The sequence below is a fragment of the Benincasa hispida genome, chromosome 2, assembly GCF_027475165.1.
Source record: "Benincasa hispida cultivar pf3 chromosome 2, pf3_genome.v1.1, whole genome shotgun sequence".
In the NCBI taxonomy this organism is placed as follows: domain Eukaryota; kingdom Viridiplantae; phylum Streptophyta; class Magnoliopsida; order Cucurbitales; family Cucurbitaceae; genus Benincasa; species Benincasa hispida.
In genome coordinates this window covers 35,420,144-35,437,799 of record NC_143479.1, presented here as the reverse complement: position 1 = coordinate 35,437,799, position 17,656 = coordinate 35,420,144, and the positions used below count along the sequence as shown (strand labels likewise).

Below are 17,656 nucleotides of genomic sequence, written 5' to 3'. Positions count from 1 at the left end.
TGGATTTGATTGGTTAAGTCAAACCTCCAAAGTAGACTTGTCATTGATTGAAAACAAAAAATAAAATCAGTGAGAAAAAGATGAAAATTGAAAAATTAGATAAAATAAAATTTGAAATTCGAGATAAGATCAAATATGATATTTGAAAATATATATATATATATATATATATTAGATTTTTTAAAAAGATTACATTTGATTTGAATTAGTTGCAACAGAATTGAAAATCCAGATGGGGGCATTTTAGGGTTAAAGAAAAATTAATTACACTGTAATTCAGATGAGAGTTTGTGGTCATCAAAGATCTTTTGAAAGTTTTTGGCGATACTTCCGACAGGACATTTATGTGACCTACAAATATAGTTTAATTAGTTTCCAAACTACACCCAACAAATACACTAAACTTAAAAACAAATACACTACAATTGAAAATCATTTAACCAAACTATCTAGATCGCTTTTGAACTTATTTTGTACCAATACTTTTTCTTCGTTCCAGACCAAAATATTAGTTTAGAAAGTGAGGGCTGAACTGATAAAAACTTTATCTAAATTCTATACCAGTACTTTTTCTGTACCAATAACCCAGTGCAAATTTCAAAAAACCTAAACTAATATAACAACCTGGCTCTGTTACCAATTGTAGGGAATAAAGCCCTAATGCAGTGGAAATCACAGAACTAAAATCGTTATAATTTAGGATTTCTAAAATACCCATACACCGTCAATTCAGAAATAATACATAGATAAGAAAAAAAATTAGTCTACTCTAAAATTAAAACTTAGGTTGAGCGTCCTTAAAATTAAATCTACAGAGAAAATGGTAAAATTACATACTTTTGTAGAAACCTCGATTGAAAATCACCAAACCTTCTTGGGGTTGTAATAAACACCACCAAAAGGTTTCTCTCCTATTCTCATATTTGAGGTGTAAAATTCGGTTTGTGGGAACTAGAAAAATAATAGAGATTGGAGAGGGAGAAAATGAGAGAGACGATTCTAGAACTCTTTTGTAGAATCTGTGTTCTCTGCATTTTTTTTTTATCAATAGAGAGAGAAAGGAACGTGGGATCACCCACTTTTCAGACAATTCCCCTACATGGGAGCTATCTGATTAATTAATTTAATTAATTAAATTAATCAATAATTAAACCTAATTTAATTAATGATTTCATTTAAATCATATTAAATGAAACATCTCTCACATAACCTATAGTTTTAATTAAATTAAATAATTATTTAATTCTACAATTAAATAATTACCAAATTAAATATCAAATATTTAATTTAGCCTACATTTGAATCATATTCAATTGTATTCCTCTCATAACCTATAGTTTTAATGTGCATCAAATACGCATTAATTTTAACCTATAGTTTTAATATGAATCTAATAATATTTGAACTCCTTCAAATATTTAATTTTGGATCATATCCAAAATTAACTTTATATTATAAAGTTTAATTAAAATATAAAATTTATATTACAATGTATCATTATACATTATATTATTTCCCTAAGTGAATTTGAATATTTCAAACTCAATTTAAGACATAAGTACCTCAATTCCCTTTACGAGCTAGGGAGGGGACCTCATAGACCTACAAGTCAAAAGCTCCAACAATATGAGATTAATTGGATAAACTCATTAAACAAATTATTCAATATTCATTAACTGTGAGTACACTCCACTAAAGACCGGCTGCACTATTCTCACTGTAGATATATTTCTGTATCCATGGATATAGATCAATGACAACAAGTTAGTCCTTCACGGGTGTTTGTAATACCAATTGGGTCAAACTACCATTTTACCCCTGGTTTACCTCTGCATCCTTAAGTACCAGTGCTCCTCTAATGAACAACCTACATATGGTTCAACCATTAAACAAAAACCCCTTTCGGGCCAGTGAGAGTGTAGAGTCCTCTGTTCAAGTCTTGGAGACACCACTTAAGGGAACAATCATCTACTTATCCTAAAGTCGAGAAGGAGCGAAATGCATCTTCTATTATTCCTAGCTCTTACTCGGTATTGTCCCCAAAATGATAGGCTTAATGTTGGCAAACTGGCCACTCTCACCCATACAAATTAAAGGACAATCCCTCGTGAACAAGAGTTCATAATATACTCAGAAATAAGACTAGGTTACCTAGGTTATCCTGTTAAAACAGAAACCTAACTAGTCAATAATGTTACATCTAGTGGTTGTTGTTTCGCAGTTTGGTCTTATGCAAACTCATTGCATAGGATACCCTCACTCGCATGTCACCTACACGAATGTATTTGATCATTGTGTTTGTATCAAATACAAATTACATTTGACGGTAACCATAGTGTCACTAGGATAAGGTGTCCACCCTTATCCCTATACTATAAGCCCTTTAGATTATATCTTGAATATTGATCCTTGTATGTCTCCACATACAATTCAAGACTCATAAGATAACCTACAGTGTTAGTTTATTAGATTTAGGGTTATTAAGACAAAATAGAATATAACACAATCAATAACACCTATTGAAATAACATCATAACTCTTTATTGATGATGGTTCTATTTTATAGTACTTAATGTAAATCATATTTACATTAATCCTCCACTTGATGTATCTCATACACCACACCAATTATATCATATATAATTGAATTTTCTCTTGTTAATTTGAACACTTCAAACTAACCCCAATAACTGATTCTCAACTTGAATCCATTGAGCTACCAATGAGACCTTATGGACCTGTAACTTGAAGCTCCAATGGTATGTGAATAACTAACTAAGCTCTTTAGTCACGAGATCCACCATTCGTTAACTGTCGGATACTCCACTAAAGATCGACAGCTGCACTCTCCTCACTACAAATATATTTCTGTGTCCATATCAACCAATCAACCATGCGATAACTCTTCATAGATCGTTCATAAGTACAGTTGGGCCAATTTACCGTTTTGTCCCTGTAGTTACATCTAACTTCTTAAGTACCACTAATTTCTCTAATGAAATAAGTCATAGTTCTACTATGACTGAGTTCTATCTTCCAAAGAGAAGTTATGACCACTATGTTCAAGATCCGGAATCAGTTCTTAAGGGAGCAATCTATCTACTTACCCTACTTCGGCGAAGGAGTGACTTCCATCTTGTGTAACTGAGTTCCCAGCTCCCCAATCAGACAAATCCCCAAAATGGTAGGCTTTTTGAGTTGGCAATCTGGCCACTCTCACTCTTACTAATCAAAAGACTGCCCTCAAAGGCAAGAGTTCCAAACACACTCAGGATTAAGATCATGTCACCTATGGTCATTTAGGTGAGATGTAAGTCTCAAGTATCAACGGCGTTATATAAAAAGACGAATCATCTCGCAGTCCAGTCTTATATAAACTCTTTGTATAGGACATCCCCGCTCGCATGTCTCCACATGAATGGTCAGGATTAGACCATCTGTAGTAGTTCACAACACTTGTGAACCTCTACAAAGCTGGTTGTATCCGTAGTGTCACAAGGATAAGGTATCCGCCCTATAGCCTTATACTACATATATTTTTAGGTTATTACTTAAGGCATGATCCATTTGTATATCTCATATACATGCTTAAGTTTACATACAATAACCATGGATCTTTGTTTATTAGATATGAGTAAATGTAAATAAAATAACTCTTATTTTATTAATAACAATATGTACAAAGTTTACAAATTAAACTACGAGACTCCAGGAGAATTAGGACACCAATCTCAACAAACTGTGGGTACACTCCACTAAAGACCCACAACTGCACTCTTCTCACTGCATATATATTTCTGTGTCCATGGATATAGACCAATGACAGCAAATTAGTCTTTCATGAGTGTTTGTAACACCAATTGGGTCAAACTACCGTTTTACCCCTGGGTTACCTCTGTATCATTTAGTACTAGTGCTTCTCTAATGAACAATCTATTTATGGTCCAACCATTAAACAAAAATCCCTCTCGGGCCATTGAGAGTGTAGGGTCCTCTGTTCAAGTCCTAGAGACACCACTTAAGGGAACACTCATCTACTTACCCTAAAGTCAAGAAGGAGCGAAATGCATCTTGTATTATTATATTCTCAACTCCTGCTCTATCTTGTCCCCAAAATGGTAGGCTTATTGAGTCGGAAAACTGGCCACTCTCACACATGCAAATTAAAGGACAATCCCTCGTGAACAAGAGTTCATAATACACTCAGAATAAAGACTAAGTTACCTAGGTTATCCTATTGAAATAGAAATCTAACTAGTCAATAATGTTACATCCAGTGGTTACTGTTTTGTAGTTTGGACTTATGCAAACTCATTGCATAGGATACCCTCACTTGCATGTCACCTACATGAATGCATTAGATCATTGTGTTTGTATCAAATACAAAGTGCGTCGTATCCATAGTGTCACTAGGTTAAGGTATCCACCCTTATCCCTATACTATATTAGGCTATATCTTGAACATTGATCCCTGTATGTCTCCACATACAATTCAAGACTCATAAAACAGCCTAGGACGTTAATTTATTAGATTTAGGGTTATTAAGACAAAATAGAATATAATACAATTAATAATACTTATTGAAGTAACATCAACTCTTTATTGATGATGATCCATTATTTACATTTACTATCTACGAGTTTTAGGGTATAAAACCCAACATCCTGCCAATAATACAATTAATTCACTAGAAGACATTTGGACAACTTATTTGAAGGTAAACAATTATCTAGCAAACTTCCTTAATTATTAGTTGATAGTGATTAATAAATACTTAAGCTTATAGTTTATAATTTATGCTCATTATTTACAGAAAAATCAATTTGGAAAAAGATTTCACAAGAAAGGATGTGAACATAATAACATACTTGGAGAAATTTTCAATAACATGACTGCAACTGGACAAATGTGTTCTGCATCAACTCAAGTTCCACTTAGTTCCGATGAAGAAAGAGAATCGGAGAAAGATTTTATTGGTTCTGGTGCTCATGTAGAAGTTGAAATATGTCAAGAAAAGGTGAATGAAGACAGTGAACTCCAAACTTCTAAGGCCCGACCAACATTGTAGTATGGATCCTCCTATTGACCAACATATTCTAGTGTCAATGCTGCTTTGGAAATATGGACTGAATCAATGAATGAAAAAATGACTAGAAGGGCTGCTAAACAAGAAGCTTTGAATTTATAGGAGTAAGTATTTTAAAAGGTTTTGTTGGAATGTTTTGAATTTGTTTGTTGGCGCTTCGAACAACCAAGTATGGGGTCTCGCTAACACACCGTTAGTGAACCACATATATCTGTGTGTCAATCTCCTCTATCTCTACGTTCCTTTTTGTGTTCTTTAATTGTTGATTTCGTAACAGGTTCAATCAAAAAATGCATGAAAAAATTGAACTTCATCTCTAATCTAGATAAAGCATCATATGCTAGAGCTTGCACAAAGTTTACTTTACTTGAATGGAGGACCATGTTTATGTTGATGGACGAAGAGAATATTCGTTACATTATGGGTCCTAATATTCAACCATGATGTTTTTTTTTTTTTAATGAATTAATTGGTTTTGTTTGACATTTTATATTTTGATTATAATGTTTGCTTAACATGCTATAAGAATTGTTCATATGATTAATATTTATTTGAATATATGACTACTATTTTAATACTAAGCATCCAGTATAATGCAAGATGATACATGATCATCAACATCCTCTCAGAAAATGATATTATTTAAGGAATTGACTAACTTTGTCGAACATCTACCTTATCAAGTCATGAATCTATTATCGAGTTATTAAACCGACATCTGGGTAGGATTTATGACTGTTTTCGACCGAATCGATGTACATTTAGGGCATTGTATCAAAGATTGAAGTCATTAGATTATTTACAAGACGATAGAATTATAAGTATTTGGCATGTTTTTTTATTAGAGTAGGTCATAATGCACGTAATCGAATTTTATTAGAAGGATTTCAGCACTCTCAAGAGACAATTTCACGTTAATTTAATAGGGTGTTAAAGGCTTTATGTAAGTTGGTTACCACTATTATTCAGCCACTTGATATTAGAGTCACTCCTCAAGAAATTACAAAGAATTACGAATACTACCCTTTGTTTAAAGTAAGTAAAAATAAATAAATTGTAACATATCCTTCAGTTTTACTATTATTATTATTATTATTATTCTAAAAATAGTACTCTATTATTAATCTTGTCATAAATAAGGAATACCATTTAACTTCTAAGGTCTTAATCGACTCAATGGTTGATCAAAACTATATACAAGAAGATTTAATACCTACTAAATATTTTGAAAAAAACCTCATAAAAATTACATGGGACTAAACAATCTTCAATCTTTATATGATTCATTAAGATCGAATATATCTCACCAATATTAAACCATAATGGGAAATTTTGAATACATATTTTGTCAAAAATTATGAATCAATGATTAAAATTATTTAGCCAAAACATATTATACCAATCCTAACAATTCGTAATCGAATTTTGTTGGGATCGTCTTTTTTTCTATTATGAGTGATTTCAATTGAATCGCTATCAACAAGAATAAATTGATAGAATAAATGAGTTTTTTGTGGATGACTTGGAATGAAATGAAAATTTGATGAAAATTTGATGGAAATGTTTTTTGGATTGTTTCAGGAATTGAGTTATCGGCCTTAATGAAGCTATCCTGCCATACCTAATTTTTGAAAGTTTTAAATACTTTTCAAATAATATTTTCTCAAATTCTTTTAACGTTTTTCAAATTATTTTCATCTGGCATGGATCTTTGGCTGGAATCACTCAATCATAGAATCAAATGGAATCTTCCATCCATCTTTTTCGAACATACATAATCAAATGGTGGAACAAATTTAACACAACTACTGCTTCGAAAAATGTGGTGGAAAATTGATTTTCCACCTATACCCATAATATGAAGCCAAAGATCCATGCCAGATGAAAATAATTTGAAAAACGTAAAGTTGAGTTAAAAGAATTTGAGAAATTATTTGAAAAGTATTTAAAACTTTCAAGAATTGGGTATGGCAGAATAGTTTCATTAAAGTCGAATATATTCCACCAATCATTAAACCATAATGGAAAATTTTGAATACATGTTTTGTCAAACATTATGAACTGGGAATGATTAAAATTGTTTAACCAAAATATATTGTACCAAGCATTTTGATAATCAATGTAAGAATAAGTTTGTGGAAGAAATTGATGAGAAAAGTTTAACCAAAACATATGTAAGAATAAGTTTGTGGAAGAAATTGATGAGAAAAGTTTAACCAAAACATATGTAAGAATAAGTTTGTGGAAGAAATAGATGAGAAAATCTTTTTTCGATATAAATACTTTGATTCCATTTTGTTGGAGTTATCCAACACATTATCGAGATCGAAAAGTTCAAGTTACTCAAAATATTATGTGTGCATGCTCCTTTAACATGCTATCCATCTTTATATACATTGGATGGAAAGGAACTGCAAATAATTCAAGAATATTAATTGATGCTATAAGGAGAGAGGATAATAATTTTCCGATGCCATCCGAAGGTTTCAAAAACTTCTTTACTACATTTTACTAATTTTAATTGTTTATTTAGTATAACAATTACAGGGTGAGAGATTAAACTTCCAATCTCTTGGGACGGAGTGCATGTCAATACTACTAAGTCAAGCTTACTTTGACTACTAATTTTAATTTTTAATATATTACATGATGATTACTTTATTTAATAGGTAAGTACTGTGTTGTTGATTCTGGTTATACAAATATTTTTGGCTTTCTTAGTCCATATCGTGGAGGAAGATATCACTTACGAGATTATAGAGATAAAGGAAGATATCTAAAGATCCCCACATCCTATATCATCTCAGTGTTTAGAGGCCCATTATCCTATCTCACCGATTTAATTGTTTGTGGGTCTATTTTTTGAACGTGTTTTATATCTCACCATCATTTTCCTTCTATGTGTCGTATATCATCTCAATGCTTGAACATACTCCATCATACTCGATCAGAACTCTACACATCCTATATCATCTCAGTACCTCAAACAGCCCTTAAAATGTGATTGAACTCTGCTTTGGAATACTTAAAGCTCGATTTCCCATGCTTAAGTTAATGTCAAACTATCCTATTAGGAAACAAAGAAAGATACCAATTGCTTGTTGTGCATTGCATAATTTTATTAGAAGCCAATCAATGGATGGTCGATTGTTTGAAGAATATACAGCTAATGACTTAGAAGTGATAGATGGTGAGAATATGGGCAATAGACTAGACGTTCTTAATATGGATATGAGCCAAGAATCTACTTCAAATGAATACCATAAGAGATGATATTGTAGGAGCTATGTGACTTGATTATAGTAATCAAAGGCAGGTTAACACTTCTCAAAAATATTTTTACTTAATCTAATATTTCATTTTATAAAGTGAAATATATATAGGCATGGTTGGAAATTTCAATCGTAAATTCCTACTGAAATGAAGTATGATATAGTAGTGTCACTTTTTTTTTTACTAGTCATTTTGCTATTTATATTAATAATAGGACTTGTTACTTTTTGTTAAACTATAATAAATTACAACTTATTATAAATATCATAAAAATAGATGTCCAATACTTAGTGTCCTAAAAGTCATGTGTCATTTTTCATATTGTTCATTTGCCTTGTAATGATTCGTGTTTGGCGTTCATATAAGTCCACATCTTACTTACCATTTTGTCTATAAATAGTAGCATTCGGTGGATCTCAATATAATACACATTGGTGAGAAATCCACTTCAAAATTCCATTAATTTTCATATTCAGTTTTATAATTTTAGTTATTTTATGATTTTAGTTATTTTATTTTAGATTAGATTTTATTTATTTATTATTATTATATAAGTATATTATTATATTATATTTTCTCCCTATCTGTGTTCCCGTCGTGCTCCTCAATTTCACAACACGTTAACAGCACGAGCTCCTGTCGTTTTCTCCACTAAAGGTATGTCGGTTTTTCCCTCGTGTTATAATTAATAAATTTAATGTTATTTTGTATATTCAATATCTATTAAATTTCTAACATAAGTACAATATTTTATGATAGTGTTGCCATGAAAAATCTCACAAAATTAGAATTTGTCACTCTTGATATTAACGAAAATAATTATTTGTCATGGGTACTTGATGTCGAAATTCACCTGGATGCTATGAATCCTAGGGAGACAATTAAAGAAGAAAATACGACATCTAGTCAGGACAAAGAAAAAGCTATGATTTTTCTTCGTCATCATCTCACGAGGGATTGAAAATGGAGTATCTTACAATAAAAGATCTCTGTATCTTATGAAAAATTTTGAAAGAAAGGTATGATCATCAAAAAAACGGTTATTCTTCCTAAAGCTCGTTATGAGTGGATACACTTGAGGCTATAAGATTTCAAATCAGTAAGTGATTACAACTCTACATTATTTAAAATCAATTCGAAATTGTTGTTATGCATAGAGAAAATTACTGAAGTTGATATGTTAGAGAAGATATTTTCTACATTTCATGCATGAATATGCTCTTGCAGCAGCAATATCGAGGGAAAGGTTTTAAACAATATTCTGGACTAATTTCATGTCTCCTCGTGGTCGAACAAAATAACGAGTTATTGATGAAGAACCACGAATCTCGACCAATTGGAACAACACTATTCCCTGAAGTGAATGTTGTGAATGTTAATAATCGTGGTCAAGATGGTGGTCGTGGTCGTGGTTGAGGTCATGACCGTGGTAGAGGAAGAAATAATTATTATTTTCGTGGTGGTCATTCTAATCATTTAAATTTCAAAAGAAACACACTAAATGATGATCACAAAGGAAAAGCTCCACAAGATAAAAGTTCAAAGAGTTGTGAAAATAAATGCTTCTGATGCGAAATGACTGGACATTGGTCATATACCTGTCATACGTCAAAACACTTAGTTGGCCTCTATCAAACCTCTCTGAAGGAAAAAGAGAAAAATGTGGAAGCAAATTTTGCATACCAGGATAATGACATATTCGACCCTTCCCACACGACAAATTTGGATGTGGCTGACTTCTTTGGATCTCCTAAAGAGAAGATTGGCACAGTTGGTGGAACATCAAGTGTCTTTTTTTTTTTTTTTTTACTTTGAGAATATCTAGACTTAATATTGTTGTCTTCTTTTATCTATCTTCATGATTTTTTTAGTGAACTTTTGTATTTTTAATTGTTGTTTTTCTTATTGTAATTATTTTCTTTTAATGAAGAAACATGGATCATTTTCATATGTTGGTGTTTCAAAAATGAGCAAATAAGATATATGTTTAGCAAACAGTGCGACTACACACACAATACTTACAAATAAAAAATACTCTTCCAAATTGACAATGCTGAAAAAAAAAAGTAAGTACAATATCAGGTTCTGCAAACTTGATCGAAGGTTTTAGAAAAGCAAATATTATTTTGCCTAGAAGAACAAAATTTACAATTGACAATGCATTGTTCTCTAGTCAATCAAAAAGAAATCTTCTAAGTTTTAAAGATATACGTTGCAATGGTTATCATATTGAAACTGATAGTAAGAATAATGTGGAATATCTATATATCATGTCCATTGTCTCAAATGAAAAACGTATATTGGAAGAGTTGTTTGCTTTATCTTCTGGATTATAATATACTCATATATGAGTAATTGAAACATATGCAACAATGAACCTGAAGTTCGTGAATCCAAACATATTTACAATTTGGGATGACCGATTGGGTCATCCAAGATCTATAATGATGAGGATAATTATTGAAAATTTAAATGGACATCCATTGAAGAACTAAAAGATTCTTCAATCTAATGAATTATCATGTGATGCTTGCTCTCAAGAAAAATTGATAATTAGACCATCACCAACTAAAGTGAAGACTGAATCAGCTGCATTTTTAGAACGAATTCATGGTCATATATGTGGACCTACCCACCAAGTGGACCATTTAGATATTTTATGATATTAATAGATGCATCCAGTAGATGGTCACACGTGTGCTTATTATCAAGTGGAAATCTTGCATTTGTAAGATTACTTGCTCAAATAATTAAATTAAGAGTACATTTTCTTGATTACACAATTAAAACCATTCGTCTTGATAATGTTGGTAAATTTACATCTCCCACTTGTGATAATTATTATATGTCAATTGGGATAAGTTTGAACATCATGTAGCTTATGTTCATATACAAAATGGTTTAACATAATCATTCATAAAACGTTTGCAATTAATTGCAAGACCATTACTTATGAGAGCTAAGCTTCATTCATTTGTATGGGAACATGTTATTTTACATGCAGCATCACTTGTATACATTAGGCCAGTAGCTTATCATAAGTACTCGCCATTACAATTAATTTATGGTCATGAGTCATATATTTCCCATTTGAGAATTTTTGGGTGTGCAGTATATGTTCCAATTGCTCCACCACAATACACTAAGATGGGTCGTCAAAGGAGGTTAGAAATATATATTGGATATGATTACTCATCAATTATTAAATATCTTGAACCCCTGACAGGTGATGGATTTACTGCACGATTTGTTGATTGTCATTTTAATGAGACAAAGTTTCCAATATTAGGGAGAGGAATTAAGAAATTGGAAAAGGAAATTATGTATCGTTATTATCTCATTTAGATCCCCGTACAGATCATTGTGAACTTGAAATTCAGAAAATAATTCATTTGCAAAATATAGCAAATCAATTACCAATATTTATACTGAGTCATATATACTAACTGCAAATGTTCCATCAAAAATTGATATCCCAACACAATAAGTTGTCATTGAAGAGTCTCGAACATGCCAAAAACCTGGTAGACCAATGGGTTCCAAAGATAAAAATCCTCGAAAACGAAAAACAATTAATAGTGAAAAATACTTGGTTGAGGATGTAAATACCCATGAATAAATCTTCGACATGACTAGTGGGGAAAGTGAAATACCTAAAGATAATAATGAGATTTCAATAAACTATGTCATGACAGGAAAACGATGGAATCAAATTCATGTAGTTATTGACAACATTTTTTGCGTATAATATTACTCTTGATATTATATCTGAAATTGCAGGTTTTTGGATCAGTAGTCCAAACACTAGAAGGTGTCAAACATGTGGGATACAAATGGGTATTTGAGAAAAAAAAGAAATAAAAACAATAAAGTCACAAGATACAAAGCAAGACTAGTTGCACAAGGCTTTTCACAAATACCTGGTATTGATTATTATGAGACATATTCTCCAGTTGTGGATGCAATTACGCTAAGGTATTTAATTGACTCGACTATGTATAAAAGACTGGATATGCATCTTATGGATGTAATAACAGCATATTTATATGGATCTCTTGATAATGATATTTATATGAGAATCCCAGAAGGATTTAAGGTATCTGAAACATATACATCAAATTCCTGAGATTGACATTCAATAAAGTTACAGAGATCACCATATAGATTGAAACAATCAGGACGGATGTGGTACAATCGCCTGAGTGGATATTTATTGAAAGAAGGATATGAAAATAATACAATATGTTCGTGTGTTTTTATAAAGAAATCACAATCAGAATTTGCTATTATAACCGTATATGTTGATGACTTGAATACAATTGGAACTCCTGGAGAGTTTTCAAAGGCAATAGAATATCTTGAGAAAGAATTTGAGATGAAAGATCTCGAAAAAATAAAATTTTACCTTGGTTTTCAAATTGAGCATTTAATAGATGAAATATTTATTCATCGATCAACTTATACAGAAAAAATTTTGAAAAGATTTTATATGGACAAAGCACATCTATTAAATATTCCAATGGAAGTTTATTCATTAGATATAAAGAAAGATATATTTCGACCTTGAAAAGATAATGAAGAACTTCTTGGTCCTAAAGTACCATATCTTAGTGCAATTAGTACACTTATGTATCTTCCTAATAATACAAGACTAGATATGCATTTTCAGCAAAATTTATTAGTTAGATACAGTTCTTCTCCTACAAAAAGACATTGGAATAGAATTAGGCATATACTCCATTATCTCCGAGGAACAATTGATATGGGTTTGTTTTATTCAAATATTGATCAAGTTGGTTATGCAGATTCTAAATATTTATTTGATCCACACAAAGCTATATCTCAAACAAGTTATCTATTCACATGTAGAGGAACCGCTCTATCATGACGATCGGTGAAACAGAACATAATGGTCACTTCCTCAAATCATGCTGAAATTCTTGCAATTCATGAGACTAGTCAAGAATGTGTATGGCTAAGGTCAATGACTCAGCACATTCGTGAAACGTGTTGCTTATCTTCTAATAAAATTCTTCCAACAATATTATACGAAGACAACACAACTTGTATAATCCAAATCAAATGAGGATATATTAAATGAGATAGAATAAACCATATTTCATTGGAACTTTTCTACCCTCGTGATCTTGAGAAAAAGGTGACATCAATGTACAACAAATTTGTTCGAATGATAACCTAACAAACTTATTTACAAAGGCATTACCAACTGCAACTTTTGAAAAATTGGTGCACAACATTGGAATACGACAACTCAGAGATCTCAAGTGATGATTTTATGAGGGGGAGTAAATATATTGTATTTATTTAGGAGTATGTATTATATGAAATATGTACTTTTTTTCCTTCACTAGGGTTTTTCCCCATTGGGTTTTTCCTAGTAAGGTTTTAACGAGACATATTTCATATATATATGAGCATCTAAGAAGGAGTATTGTAGATATCATAAAAATAGATGTCCAATGCTTAGTGTTCTAAAAGTCATGTTTCATTTTTTATATTGTCCATGTGCCTTGTAATAATTCATGTTTAGCGTTCATGTAAGTCCACATCTTATTTGCCACTTTGTCTATAAATAGTGGCATTTGGTAGATCTCAATGTAATGCACATTGGTGAGAAATCCACTTCACAATTGCATTAATTTTCATATCCAATTTTATAATTTTAGTTATGTAATGATTTTAGTTATTTTATTATAGATTATATTTCATTTATTTATTATCATTATATAAATATATTATTATATTATATTTTCACCATATCCGTGTTCTCGTCGTGCTCCTCAATGTCACAACACAACTTTTTATTATTACGTCTAATTCTATTCTACATTATATATATATATATATACACACTCCTTTTTATTGAAATTGTTAATAAGAAATAAGTAAAAAAAAATACACAATTAATTTTTATATGCACCTTCAAATTCTCACCCAAACACAATTTTCAAATTTTTAATTCAAAATTAAAATTTTGAAATAGGAACCAAACGTATTTTCAAATATAGTGAAAATAAAGAATTTGTTCTCGTTTTCTAGGAAATTTTTATTTTTAAAAACAAAATTTCAAATCACGAACCAAATGGGGCCTATATATTTCACGAGTCTTATATAAACTAATTGTATATAATACACTCACATATTTTTGCATGGACGATTTAAATTTAATCATTTGTAACAACTATAAAATGAATCGTATCAATAGTGTTATTACTATAGAACACCTGACCTTTTCCATATACAATAGCTTTTCTTTTTTTTATTTTTTTAACATGATCCTCTTGTATGTCGATTACATACTGTTCAAGATTACACTTATAACTTTGAATTTTTATGTAATGAATAATGTGTATAAATTGCAATTAAACAGTTATTAAATTATAAAACATTAATATCAAGTCAAAATGAGCTTAACTCTCAATGGTATTAATCATTAAAGGCTTGGTAGATAATCTAAAAACAGAATTTTGAAAACAATAGATTCAATAAAAACATAATTGTATTTCATATTTTCATATATGCTTTTGGTAGTAGATTCAAACAAATTTTCAAAATGTCATTCAAGATCTATTTAGTTACTCATTAAATACTAAGTTGAATATAAACCATTACTAATTAATTTTTTAACTTGTTTTATGTAAAAAAATTTGTATAATCATTATTTGTAATATCATATAATATATACAATATATTACATATTTTAAATTTAACAAAAATAATCGAGTTTATAACATAAAATAATATAATTGTTATTGTTTTTATCATTTTTAATATAATTCTGCATTTTAAAATTTTAAATTCAAAATCTGGATATGCTGAAAACATAGAAAAGTTGCTTTCAGAATGCATAATCTGAAAACAGTTTTTGGAAATAGAATCCAAAATGCTAACCAAACACATATTCTGAAAGTATAAAACAGAATCTGAGTTGTCTACTATACAGGCCCTAATATACTCTCTTTTCCAAATCTTTTTTCTTTATTTAAAAAAAATTACATTTTAAACACCATGACCTGATTGACATGTAAATAACAATATTGTTGTAACACATCAAAATCATTATGCACAAAGTTTCAAGAGACCACAAATTAATTTATCCCAAAGAATAAAAAAATACATGACAATATACTAAGGTTATGTTTACTGTTTCATAATCAAAATTATTGCAATCGTAATGATTTTTTTCTATTATTTATAATATACAGAATATTTTTTAAATAATTTTTTAGAACGTATTTAAATGTGCTCCACTTTTCATTTTACGATTGATTGATTACGTTTAAAATAAATGAAAGAAGGTTAAAAAATTACTATACAAACATGGGAAATTTTCAGAAATAGCACCATCAACTTTTCATCTTTTAAAACTAGCACGTTTTTTTTAAGTCATTAAACTAGTTTTTCTCGTGGATCTTAGGCAAGATCAACCATCGAGATTTAGTTTTAAAAAATTCACTTTTTCTAAGTTATCGATTGTTTTGACCCTTTTGGTCTTTTCTCAATACATCCAGGAGATTAAACACTTTTCTTGAGGTGGTTCGCGGTGATCTTTGGAGAAGACTGTTGTTGATTAATCGAGATCTTGAAGAGTTCTACAAAGGTATGATCTAAAACCCTCTTATTTAGATGAGCATGCTTAAGTTTCTGCCATAATTAGTGAATTTGAATGCTTATTGATCCTTGTTACTTCTGCTACATATTTTTACACTCTTACACTACAAGGAGGCAAACTTTCGAACGCGGTTCCAACTTTTTAGGATTAGTCACTAGCATGTGGGTTGGACATCCCCAAATCCTGAAGTGGCGTAAACTACCTTTACGACCTCTCCATAGCTCAAAAGGTATTTCAGGGACACTTTTCGAGGGAACATTGTTCAAAATGTAACATGCAGTCTCCACTGTAAAACCCCAAAACGAGTCTAAAAGATGAGAATAACTCATCATAGACCGAACCATATCTAACAGGGTTCTGTTTCTCCTTTCTAATACTTCATTCTTCTGAGGTGTGCCTGAGACCGAGAGTTGGGATGTAATTCCATGTACTATCATATAATTCTGGAATTCTAAGTCCGTATACTCTTCACCACGATCAAATCATAAGGTTTTTATCTTCTTACCTAACAAGTTTTCAACTTCAGCCTTATACTCCTTGAACTTTTCACGGGCGTCAGACTTATGTTGCATTAGGTATAGATACTCATATCTTGAATAATCATCTATGAAAGAGATAAAATATTCATACCCACCTCGAGCTCTAATACTCGTCAAACCAAAGAGATCTGAATGTATAAGCTCCAAGGTTTCCTTGGCTCTATAATCTTTCGAGTAAAAGGTCGTTTGGTCATTTTGCCTTCAAGGCATGATTCACATACCGGAAAAAAGTTTTCTTCTAAAGCATTTAGAAGTCCACATTTCACCAACTTCTCAATCCTATTGAGATTGATGTGACTTAACCTTAGATGTCAAAGATGGCCATTTTCCTTAAGAAAAACCTTTGGTCTTTTTGCAATTGTTGTTGTTCTGAACATTTTAGTATTAAGCAAGGCTTTTATGATTAACGGCCTTAGTACATACAAGTTATTTTCCATTGAACCAAAACCAATCTCCATACCATTCTTAAAAATAAATACTTTATTCTCAGAAAATGAGACGGTATAACCTTGTTCAATCAAACAAGAAACTGAAATTAAGTTCCTCTTGATATGAGGAACTACATAAATATTATCCAGTAACAGATAACGTTTCTTGTCCAAAAATAACTTCAGCCTGCTTACAGCAACAGCTGAAAGAACCTCACCAATACTGACGCGAAGAGTCAACTTTCCATCTTCTATCTTTTTCTAGGAACTAAATCCTTGGTAGGAAGAACTTACATGATTAGTAGCACCTAAATCAAGTATCCAGGCAGAATCATCATTCTCTACAAAACACGTCTCCAAGATAAATAAATCACATTTACTGTCTTTAGACTTCTTTCTCTTCTGGAGAGTAGTGAGATCAGTATCAGAATCTATATAAGTTCTAAGTTCCATTTTAGAGAACAATTCTCATCGATGAACTTCATCAAAGTCAGCAGCAATTGCTTTCTCTTTTAGTCCCCTGACATTCAAGAAAGACTAGAGATTATCTTGGGAACTGATACTACTAGTTTCTTTGTCATCCATCCCTTTTTACTCAAAAAGTAAGAACTGACGTTCAAACAATTCTTGCAACGAGTCCCTGATCTGGCGTGCAATGACCATGTTCTCAACCCTTTTAGCTAATGCATCAGGTAT

General features: G+C 31.0%; 1 pseudogene; it reads left to right on the top strand.

Annotated features, from left to right (window-relative positions):
• The first annotated feature begins 4,889 nt into the window (after positions 1 to 4,889).
• Positions 4,890 to 8,360, top strand: LOC150037860 (uncharacterized; annotated as a pseudogene).
• The last annotated feature ends 9,296 nt before the right edge of the window (positions 8,361 to 17,656 follow it).